This window comes from Peromyscus maniculatus, chromosome X (genome assembly GCF_049852395.1).
Source record: "Peromyscus maniculatus bairdii isolate BWxNUB_F1_BW_parent chromosome X, HU_Pman_BW_mat_3.1, whole genome shotgun sequence".
Classification (NCBI taxonomy): Eukaryota; Metazoa; Chordata; class Mammalia; order Rodentia; family Cricetidae; genus Peromyscus; species Peromyscus maniculatus.
In genome coordinates this window covers 82,793,970-82,804,230 of record NC_134875.1, presented here as the reverse complement: position 1 = coordinate 82,804,230, position 10,261 = coordinate 82,793,970, and positions in this window count along the sequence as shown.

Here is a 10,261-nt window from a genome sequence, read left to right as displayed (position 1 = left end):
TTGTCCCATGCACCACCTGCTGCCCACCAACACTACTTAAAGCTGGTCTAACAACCTCAGACTACACCCCCTCCCCTAGATTTCATAATAAGACCCACAGTCCCCAGCAGCTGTATTGGAGGCCAGAGCAGTTCTAGGGACCCCACTGTCCACTGCCCACTAAAACCCTTTAAGTCTTTTCAACAACCCCAGACTGCACCCCCACCCTGAGCCCCATATCCCAGCCTACTACTTTGGAAGAGGTCTTTGGCTTTATCAGAGGCCAGGCAAGATCAAGGAACCCCAGATAAGACACTGTCTACTGCCAACTAGCACCCCTCACAGCCTTCCTAACAATACCAGACCTCACCCCCTCCTCTGGGCTCCATATTAGGGCCCACAGCTCTGGCAGCCTTGTGGGAGGCCAGACTGATCCTAGGAACCCCACAAGCCAGTCCTGATTTAGAAACCCCAGGTCTACAACTTCAGAAGAATTCAGCCTTGCTGGAGCATAGGATGGATCTAGGGATCACAGTCTGCATCCCCTTGCCTTGTCTCCATATCCTAGTCTACAAATTTGAAAGAGGACTCCGTCATGTGCAAAGGCCAGGCCAGATCTAGGGACCCCTAGCCCTAAAAAGCCCAGAGGGGATACCCTACTGAACCCAAAGACACACTAGTCACCCAAACCCTTGGCTATTTAGGCCAGAAGGCCAGAGAGGACAAAGAAACAAAGGAATAAAATACCCATCCTACAATGATAAATGTAGGAATCAACACCTAGACTTAAAATCATCTCAAGTCCTGATGCCTAAACACCAGAGTAAGAAAACAATAACAGGAGCGAAAATATGGCACCACCAGAGCCCAGCTATCCTACGCCAACAAGACCTGAACAATCCAACACAAGAAAATGACCTTAAAATGACTTTATGAACATAATAGAGGTCCTTAAAGAGTATGTGAACAAATCTCTTGAAGAAAATAAGGAAAAGACAAACAAAAAATTAGAAGAAATCATTAAATTCTCAAAAGAAAACCAAGAAAAAGCAAACAGATAAAGTAAACTGTTCAAGACCTGAAAATGGAAAGAGAAACAATAAAGAAAACACAAATGGAGGGAATCCTGGAAATGGAAAATCGGGTAAGCAAACAGGAACTACAGATGCAAGCATCATCAACAGAATACAGGAGATGGAAGACAGAATCTTAGGCACTGAAGACACAATAGAGGCATTAGCGCCTGCCTCCAGGATCCTTCCCTGAGTTCCTGTCCTGACTTCCTTCAGTGATGAACAGCAATGCTGAAGTATAAGCCAAATAAGCCCTTTCCTCCCCAACTTGCTTTTTGGTCATGGTGTTTCATCACAGCGATAGAAACCCTAACTAAGACAAATTGGTACTCATGTAGTGGGGTATTGCTGCGACAGACCTGACCATATTTTGGGGAGGATTGTGGAAGGACTTTGGAATTTTGAACTAGAAAAGCCATTGAGGGTTGAGACCTCAGTGGAATGTTCTGTGGGAACTTGGATGATAAGAATGTTAAGAGTAGTGCAGAAGATGGAGGCTTGGCTTGCCAGGCTTCCGAGGGAAGTTTAAAGACTCTATCACAGTCATTTGTTATTTTAAATTAAGATTCTGTGGTTCTGCGTAACTGGGGCTGAAGAATCTGCTGTAATTAACAAGATACCAGAACTACAAGTGAAACCTTTACATTACTGGGACAATTGATGCTGGTTAGCTGGAGCTAAGAAATTAGCAGTAGTTAAGAAGAGAGCAGAACCACTGTGGTGAAATCTGGGAAGTGTTTCCTGAGAGCACAGAGAAGCTGTGTTCCAGAGGTGGCCAATGTTGTACCTTGTGCTGGCAGCTGGACTTGATGTGGTGGTGGTGGTGCTGGTTTTGAAGGTATGAAGGAGTCATGGAGAGCAGCTGAGGGTTGGCACTTTGAGAGGCCAGGAAAGTCCACTGGTGAAGGTGTAGCCTCAGTGGCAGTTGAAAGACCAGAACTGAAGGGGTCATGAAAAGAAGTTGAGGTTTAGCACCATGAAGAGAGCCTATGAGAAGCTATTGATGAAAGTGCAGTCCAGCTGCAGCAGAAGACCCTAGTGCTTTGGTGTTGGGGAATATTATTTTAAGGTGTGTTGCATTCTTTTATGTTGCATTTGTTTAACTCTGTGAAACTGTGTTACTGTGCCTGTCTAGGACACCTGATGGTATAATAAAGAGCTGAGTGGCCAATAGTGTGGCATGACTCATCCCTAACCGGCTTGAGGGCCAGAAGGCCCAAACAAGTAAAAAAGATACTTTCTGAGAGCCAGCCTAGGTCTGCCTGATGGTCTTAGCAACAGCAGCTGAGACATGATCTGGAGATGGCCTGGACTAATGAGAGGCAGCCATGTCACACCAGCAGATGCAGATTCATCAGACCTCCCCCAAGGGTGGGGTGGAGGGTATATAAGGCTTGCCTCTTCCTGAATAAACTGAGCTTGTTGTTTCGACATTCTCCCAGAGTCTGTGAGGTTTGACTCTGCGCCTACTTGGCCCCCGCCCCCAAAGGGAACAACAGCAAGGACCCTGCTACATCTGGTGCCGAAACCCGGGACATTTGGTACTGGAACAGGGTCTGTTTGTCTCCCTTTACTCGCTGGTTGAGAAGCCCCCTTGAGCAGTATATTTCGGTGAGTAGGCCCCGCTACGTTGTGTAAATTCGGTCCCTTCAGCAGGTAAATGCTGGGACCCCCACCTTCTTCTTTCTGTTTGTCTTGTTTGTGAGTCTGCCTGTACAGTAGGGTGGCACATACTTTTGTTCAGGCTCGCCTAGCATTTCCATATAAGGGCTGGACCCTTAGGAAACAACAGCCACCATCTGACTATTTTTAGTTTTTAGGTTTTTTTTTGTGTGTGTGTATGTATGTATGTATATATGTGTTTTTGAATGCATGTGTGTGCTTATGGGTTGTGATGCCTAGAGAGATGAGTCAGTAGTTAATAGTGCTTGCTCCAGAGATCTCCCCAGAGAACATGTGGCAACCTGATCTTTGGATGAGAGTTCTGTTCCTGGCCAGAAAAAAAGGAAGTGGCCTCAGGAGTAATCCTCCAATTGTTTGTTATGCCCATTTTGTTGACTATAATTGCTGGCCTAAAGTCATCTTCTACTGAGGCCCACAATAAGCACTACCAGAAACAATGTAACACAAACTTATGTATTGCCTTCATTCTATCCATGACTGTTATTTCCTCTGCCTCTGCTGGCAAGGAGAGGCAGGAGAATAGACGTAAAGTGAAGGAAAGGGATGGAAAGAGAGAGGAAATGCTTGTAACATCTAAGCCTACACCGGCAGCCCTTCTCTCTGTTCCCCCCATGCCTCGAGCAGCTACCCCCTTACTGCAGTATCCACAGAGTGATTTGCCTGGATGTCTGCTTGCCAAGACAGCTGCTCTGCATACCTCCCAGCCTGTTCCACCTATGGTGCCGCACATGCCCACCATGGCGTTTCCAGTTAATGTGGGTCCTGATGTGGCTAACCAGCCATGGATACCTGCCCCTCTTGCAGACCTGTCTTTGGCCCGTAAGGCTGCTAATGAATCAGGTCCTGGCTCACCATATTTTGAGCAAGTCCTAAGACAATGGGCAATGCATTTACAGACTTATTATGACTGGCACAATTTGATGAAGGCTATGTTGGAGCCTATGGTCTTCCTTAATTGGCAAGCTGCCTATGATGACCAGGCCAAAGCTCAGGCTCATTTTAATGTACAGCACAACATCACTGTTTCTCTTGAGATGCTCATGGGCCATGAAACATATGTTAACCCTGTCATACAAGCCCAAATTGGACAACACACTTATTTACCTACCTTGGGAGATACCATTGCCCTTGGTGCATTGAAGGGATCCCATTACCCTTCAGTGACAATACTCTGCCCCCCTATTAACCCGGGGGCAAGGATATGCTTGCATTTTCCCCCAGAATACCACCACACCGATATGGGTACCCTCTAGAGATGTGCATCCGGCAACAGACCAAGAGACTCTGGACAAAGAAGGAGCTTCAGAAGGGTAATGTATGTTTTGTCCTGCTACTGTGGTATTAGTAAAGGTTGTGTCATCACTGGCATGTGACCCTAGATATTAAGAAATTGCCTCAGCCCCTACAAGGTCGCTAATGCATCACCAGAAGGACTTCAATTGGCGTGATAAAAATGACTGGGGTCCCATCCATGTCCTTGAGATTGAAATTTTTAACTAATCCTTCTCTTGTTCAAATATCTTCTGCAACAGGTTCACCAACAGAAGACAGCCACAAGGGTGACCCTACAGGTTTTATTGGCTCTTGGATACCTAGATCAAAGTCCTCATAGAGAGATAATGCATATATGGCTCACTGAGATACACAAGGCTACTGCCTCAAGCCCACCACCCAGACAGCTCTTCAGGATTGATGCTCTTCCAGGGCTGGTGGTCAATGACGGATACGAGCTTGTTTGGCAAGCCAATCTAAGACAGGCACAGTTCATTATGCTGAGCTCTCCTGAGGTGGGGTCAACAAGGTTAGGGCAATGCACCCAAGCTCCCACTGAGCATGTCCTATAAAATAATCAAAAGGGGTGGATATGTGGGATGACTCATCCCTAACAGGCTTGAGGGCCAGACGGATCAAACAAGTAAAAAAAGATACTTTCTGAGAGCCAGCCTGGGTCTGCCTGATGGTCTTAGCAACAGCAGCTGAGACATGATCTGGAGATGGCCTGGACCAATGAGAGGTAGCCATGTCACACCAGCTGATGCATATTCATTAGACCTCCCCCCCAGGGACAGGTGGAGGGTATATAAGGCTTGCCTCTTCCTGAATAAACTGAGCTTGTTGTTTGACATTCTCCTGGAGTCTGTATGGTTTGACTCTGTGCCTACTTGGCCCCTGCCCCCAAGGGGAACAACAGCAAGGATCCTGATACACAATAGCAAGGCAGGACAACAGATAGACAGGGCTGTCAGGTAGAGAGAATATATAGAAGGAGAAATCTGGGAAGAGACAGAAGGAGCCAGAGAAGGAGGAGGATATCAGGGTCCAGCCATCCAGCTACAAAGCAAGCCACAGATTAAGAGTAAGATGTACAGAAGTAAGAATGAGAAAAGCCCAGAGGCAAAAGATAGATGGGATAATTTAAAGTTAAGGAAAGCAGGCAAGAAACAAGCCAAGATGAGGCCAGGCATTTATAATTAAGAATAAGCCTCCATGTGTAATTTATTTGGGAGCTGGGTAGATGGTCCCCCAAAAAGAGCAAAAACAACCAACTACATTTTGGAGATGTCAGTATCATGTGATGACCATCAAGAACAGGAGTAGCAATCAACGTTATGACTCAAATGGACCTAACACATCTACAGAATATTTCAACCAAACACAAAAAATCATACCTTCTTTCAGCACTGTATGGAACTTTCTCCAAAATTGACCATATACTCATTCACAAAACACCTCTCAACAGATACAAAATAATTGAAATAACCCCCTGTATCTTATCTTATCAGACCACCATGGATTAAAGCTGGATTTCAACAACAAAAACAACAGAAAGCCTACAAACTCATGGAAACTGAACAACTCACTACTGAGTTACCACTGGGTCAAGAAAGAAATAAAGAAATTAAAGACTTCCTAAAATTCAATGAAAATGAATGCACAGCATACTCAAACTTATGGGACACAATGAAAATGGTGCTAAGAGGAAAGTTCATAGCACTGAGTGCCTTCATGAAGAATTTCATGGAGATGCCAGTATCATGGGATGACCACCAAGAATAGCAGTACCAAGGGAGTGGAGTCAGCTGGAGACTAGAAGACAAGCTGTGTGCACTGCAGAGGGCACTAAGTGCCTTCATGAAGAATTTGGGGAGATCCCAAACTGATGACTTAGCAGCACACCTGAAAGCTCTAGAATAAAAAGAAGCAGGTACACATAAGAGGAGTAGACATCAGGAAATTATCAAACTGAGGGTTGAAATGAATAAAATAGAAACAAAGAGAATAATACAAAGAATCAGTGAGACAAAGAGTTGGTTCTTCAAGAAAATCAATAAAATAGATAAACACTTGTCCAAACTAGCTAAAAGGCAGAGAAAGAATATCCAAATTATCAAAATCAGAAACAAAAGGGGGACATAACAACAGACACTGAGGAAATTAGAGAATCATTAGGTCATACTTCAAAACCTGTACTCCACAAATTTGGAAAATCTAAAAGAAGTGGACAAATTTCTTGATTAGACACCGCTTACCTAAGTTAAATCAAGATCAGATAAACAATTTAAATAAACTAATAACCCCTAATGAAAAAGAAGCAGTCCTTACATGTCTCTGAACAACAACAACAAAAAAAGCCCAGGGCCAGACTGTTTTAGTGTAGAATTCTACTAGACTTTCAAAGAAGAGCTAATATTAGTACTCTTCAAATTATTCCACAAAATAGAAAAGAAAGAACATTGCCAAATTCTTTCTACGTGGCCATAGTCACCCTGATACTCCAACCATACAAAGACCCAGTAAAGAAAGAGAATTAGAGACCAACTTCACTTATGAACATAGATGCAAAAATATTCAATAAAATACTGGCAAACTGAATGCAAGAACACATCAAAAAGATCATACACCATGACCAAATAGGCTTCATCCCAGAGATGCAGGGGTGGTTTAACATATGAAAATCTATCAATGTAATACACCATATAAACAAACTGAAAGAAAAACCCACATGGTCTTCTCAAAAGCCTTTGACAAAATCCAACATCCCTTCATAATACAGGTTCTAGAGAGAACAGGGATATGAGAAGCATACCTAAACTTAATAACGGCAATTAACAGCAAGTCCACAGCCAACATCAAACTAAATGGAGGGAAACAAAGCAATTCCACTAAAATCAGGAACAAGACAAGGACGTCCACTCTCTCCATATCTATTCAACATAGTACTTGAAGTTCTAGCTAGAGCAATAAGACAACTAAAAGAGATCAAACTGGAAAGGAAGAAGTCAAACTTTCGCTATTTGCAGATGATATGATAATATACATAATTGAACCAGGGAACTCCTGTAGCTGATAAACACCTTTAGTCAAGTGGCTGGATACAAGATTAACTCAAAAAATCAGTAGCCCTCCTATATACAAATAATATACAGGGCTGAGAGAAATCAGAGAATCACCACCCTTTACAATAGCCTCAAATAAAATAAAATATCATGGTGTAACTCTAACCAAGCAAGTGAAAGTTCTGTATGACTATGGCAGGGTCCTGTGCTATTGTTCCCTTTGGAGGAGGGGGGCAAATAGGCACAGAGTCAAACCATACAGACTCCAGGAGAATGTGGAAACAAAAGCTCAGTTTATTCAGGAAGAGGCAAGCCTTATATACCCTCCACCCGTCCCTGGGGGGAGGTCTGATGAATATGCATCAGCTGGTGTGACATGGCTGTCTCTCATTGGTCCAGATCATCTCAGATCATGTCTCAGCTGCTGTTGCTAAGGCCATTAGGCGGACACAGGTTGGCTCTCGGAAAGTATCTTTTTTACTTGTTTGGGCCGTCTGGCCCTCAAGCCTGTTAGAGATGAGTCATCCCACATATGACAAGAACTTTAAGTCTTCAAAGAAAGAAATTGAAGAAGATATCAAAAGATGGAAAGATCTCCCATGCTCATGGATCATCAGGTTAACAGTAAAAATGGCCATCTTACCAAAAACAATTTACAGATTCAATGCAATCCCCATCAAAATCCCAACACAATTCTTTATGGACCTTGAAAGGATAATACTCAACTTCATATAGAAAAATAAAAAGTCTAGGATAGCTAAAACAATCCTGTGCAATAAATGAACTTCTGGAGGCATCACCATCCCTGATTTGAAGCTCTATTACAGAGCTATAGTAATAAAAACTGCATGGTATTAGCATGAAAACAGACAAGTTGATCAATGGAATTAAACTGAAGACCCAGACCTATGAACACCTATGGACACCTGATTTCTGACAAAGAAGCCAAAATTATACAATGTAAAAAGAAAACATCTTCAACTAATAGTGATGGTCTAACTGGATGTTGGCGTGTAGAAGAATGCAAATTGATCTATATTCATCACCCTGCACAAAACTCAAGTCCAAGTGGATCAAAGACCTCAACATAAATCCATATATACTAAACCTAATAGAAGAGAAAGTAGAAAATAATCTCGAATGCATTGGTACAGGAGACAACTTCCTGAACAGAACACCAATAGCACAGACACTAAGATTGACAATTAACAAATGGGACCTCATGAAACTGAAAGCTTCTATTAGCAAAGGACACCATCAATGGGATAAAATGACAGCCTACAGAATGGGAAAAGATCTTCACCAATCCGACATCTGACAGAGGTCTGATTTCCAAAATATACAAAGAACTTAAGAAACTAGATATCAACAAACCAAATAATCCAATTAAAAATGGGGTGCAGATTTAAACAGAGAATTCTCAACAGAAGAATCTCAAATGGCCAGAAAACACTTAAATGTTCAACACCCTTAGCCATCAGGGAAATGCAAATCAAAATGACTCTGAGATTCCATCTTAACACCTGTCAGAATGGCTAAGATCAAAAACACAAGTGATAGCTCATGCTGGAGAGGGTGTGGAGTAAAGGGAGCACTCCTCTATTGCTAATGGGAGTGTAAACTTGAACAGCCACCTTGGAAGTCAGTGTGGTGATTCCTCAGAAACCTGGGAATCAACCTACCACAAGATCCAGCTATACCTCTCTTGGGCATATTCCCAAAGGATGCTCAATTATGACACATGGACACTTGCTCAACTATGTTCATGGCAGCTTTATTTGTCCAGAACCTGGAAACAACTTAGATGTTTCTTTACCAAGGAATGGATAAAGAAAATGTGGTACATTTTCACAATGAAGTATTACTCGGGTGTTTAAAACAAGGACACCAGGGAATTTGAAGGCAAATGAATGGAACTAGAAAAAAAAATCATCTTTAGTGAGGTAACCCTGGCTGATAAAGACAAGCACAGTATGTACTCACTTATAAGTGGATCTAGTTGTAAAATAAAGGATACCTATGCTACAATCCACAGACCCAGAGAGACCAGGTAACAATGAGAATTCATGAGGGGACACCCAGATCTCCCTGGGAAGGGGAAATAGAAGAGATTTCATGAGTGGACTGAGGGCAGGTGGGGATGGGAACATGAGCAATTATGTTGGGAGGCACAAAGGGTATGAATGCTGAGGGGTAACTGCTTGGAGTACATTTCGGGTTTTGGCAAAGCCTGGCACAGGGGAATTTCTCAGGAGTCTGTGGGGAATACCCAGCTTAGACAGATGTGTCTTTGCCAAGGTGCCTTCTGACTTCATGACTTCTGGGCAGAGAGGAGAAGGAATCTAAGTGTGTGAGAAATGCCAAAGGACACAGAGAGGAAACAGGGCCTGCAAGATGGAAGAGCGGTAAAAAGCCACAATGCAAAATGTAGAGTAATATAAATGAGTTAATTTAAGTTATAAGAGCTAGTGGGCTAAGCCTAAGTTATAGGCTGAGCTTCATAATTAATAAGTCTGTGTCATTTTTTATGAGCTGGTGGCCCAAAGGAAAAAAATCTATCTACAGTATATTTGTTTTTTACAGAGCCAAATAGAGGAGTTGAATGGAGATGTAGTAGGAATTGCCACCCTTGCATCATTGGATAGTTCTATATCCATGATCATACAGATATCCCTGGTTAAATTCAGCTATTCATAAAACAAAAAGTCATGATCATTGAAAAGGGACTTGTATAGAGAAGCATGTGATAATGGTGGAGGGAGTTAAGAGAGGGAAGAGGGTGAGCATAATCAATGCATTATATACACATATGAAATTGTTAAAGGACAAATTTAGTCAAAAAGAGTACTGAGAGTGGACACTTTCCCTGTTCCTGACCTCGAAGGAAATTCTTTCAGGTTTCCCCATTCAGTATATTGTTGTCTATTGATTTGTCACAGACAGCCATTAATGCATTAGGTATAGTCCTTCTATTTCTAGTTTCTTTAGGGGTTCCTTCATAAAAGGACTTGGCTTTTGTTACATATTTGTTATGCATCTATTGTGATAAGAATTCAATTTGTATCCTTAATTCTTATTTATGTTATGATGTTGAACTGGAATGAAACCAACTTGATCATTGTGTGTGGTCTTTATAATGTTTTGTTGGCTTCAAGTTGAAATCATTTTATCGAGGCTTCAAGTTGAAAT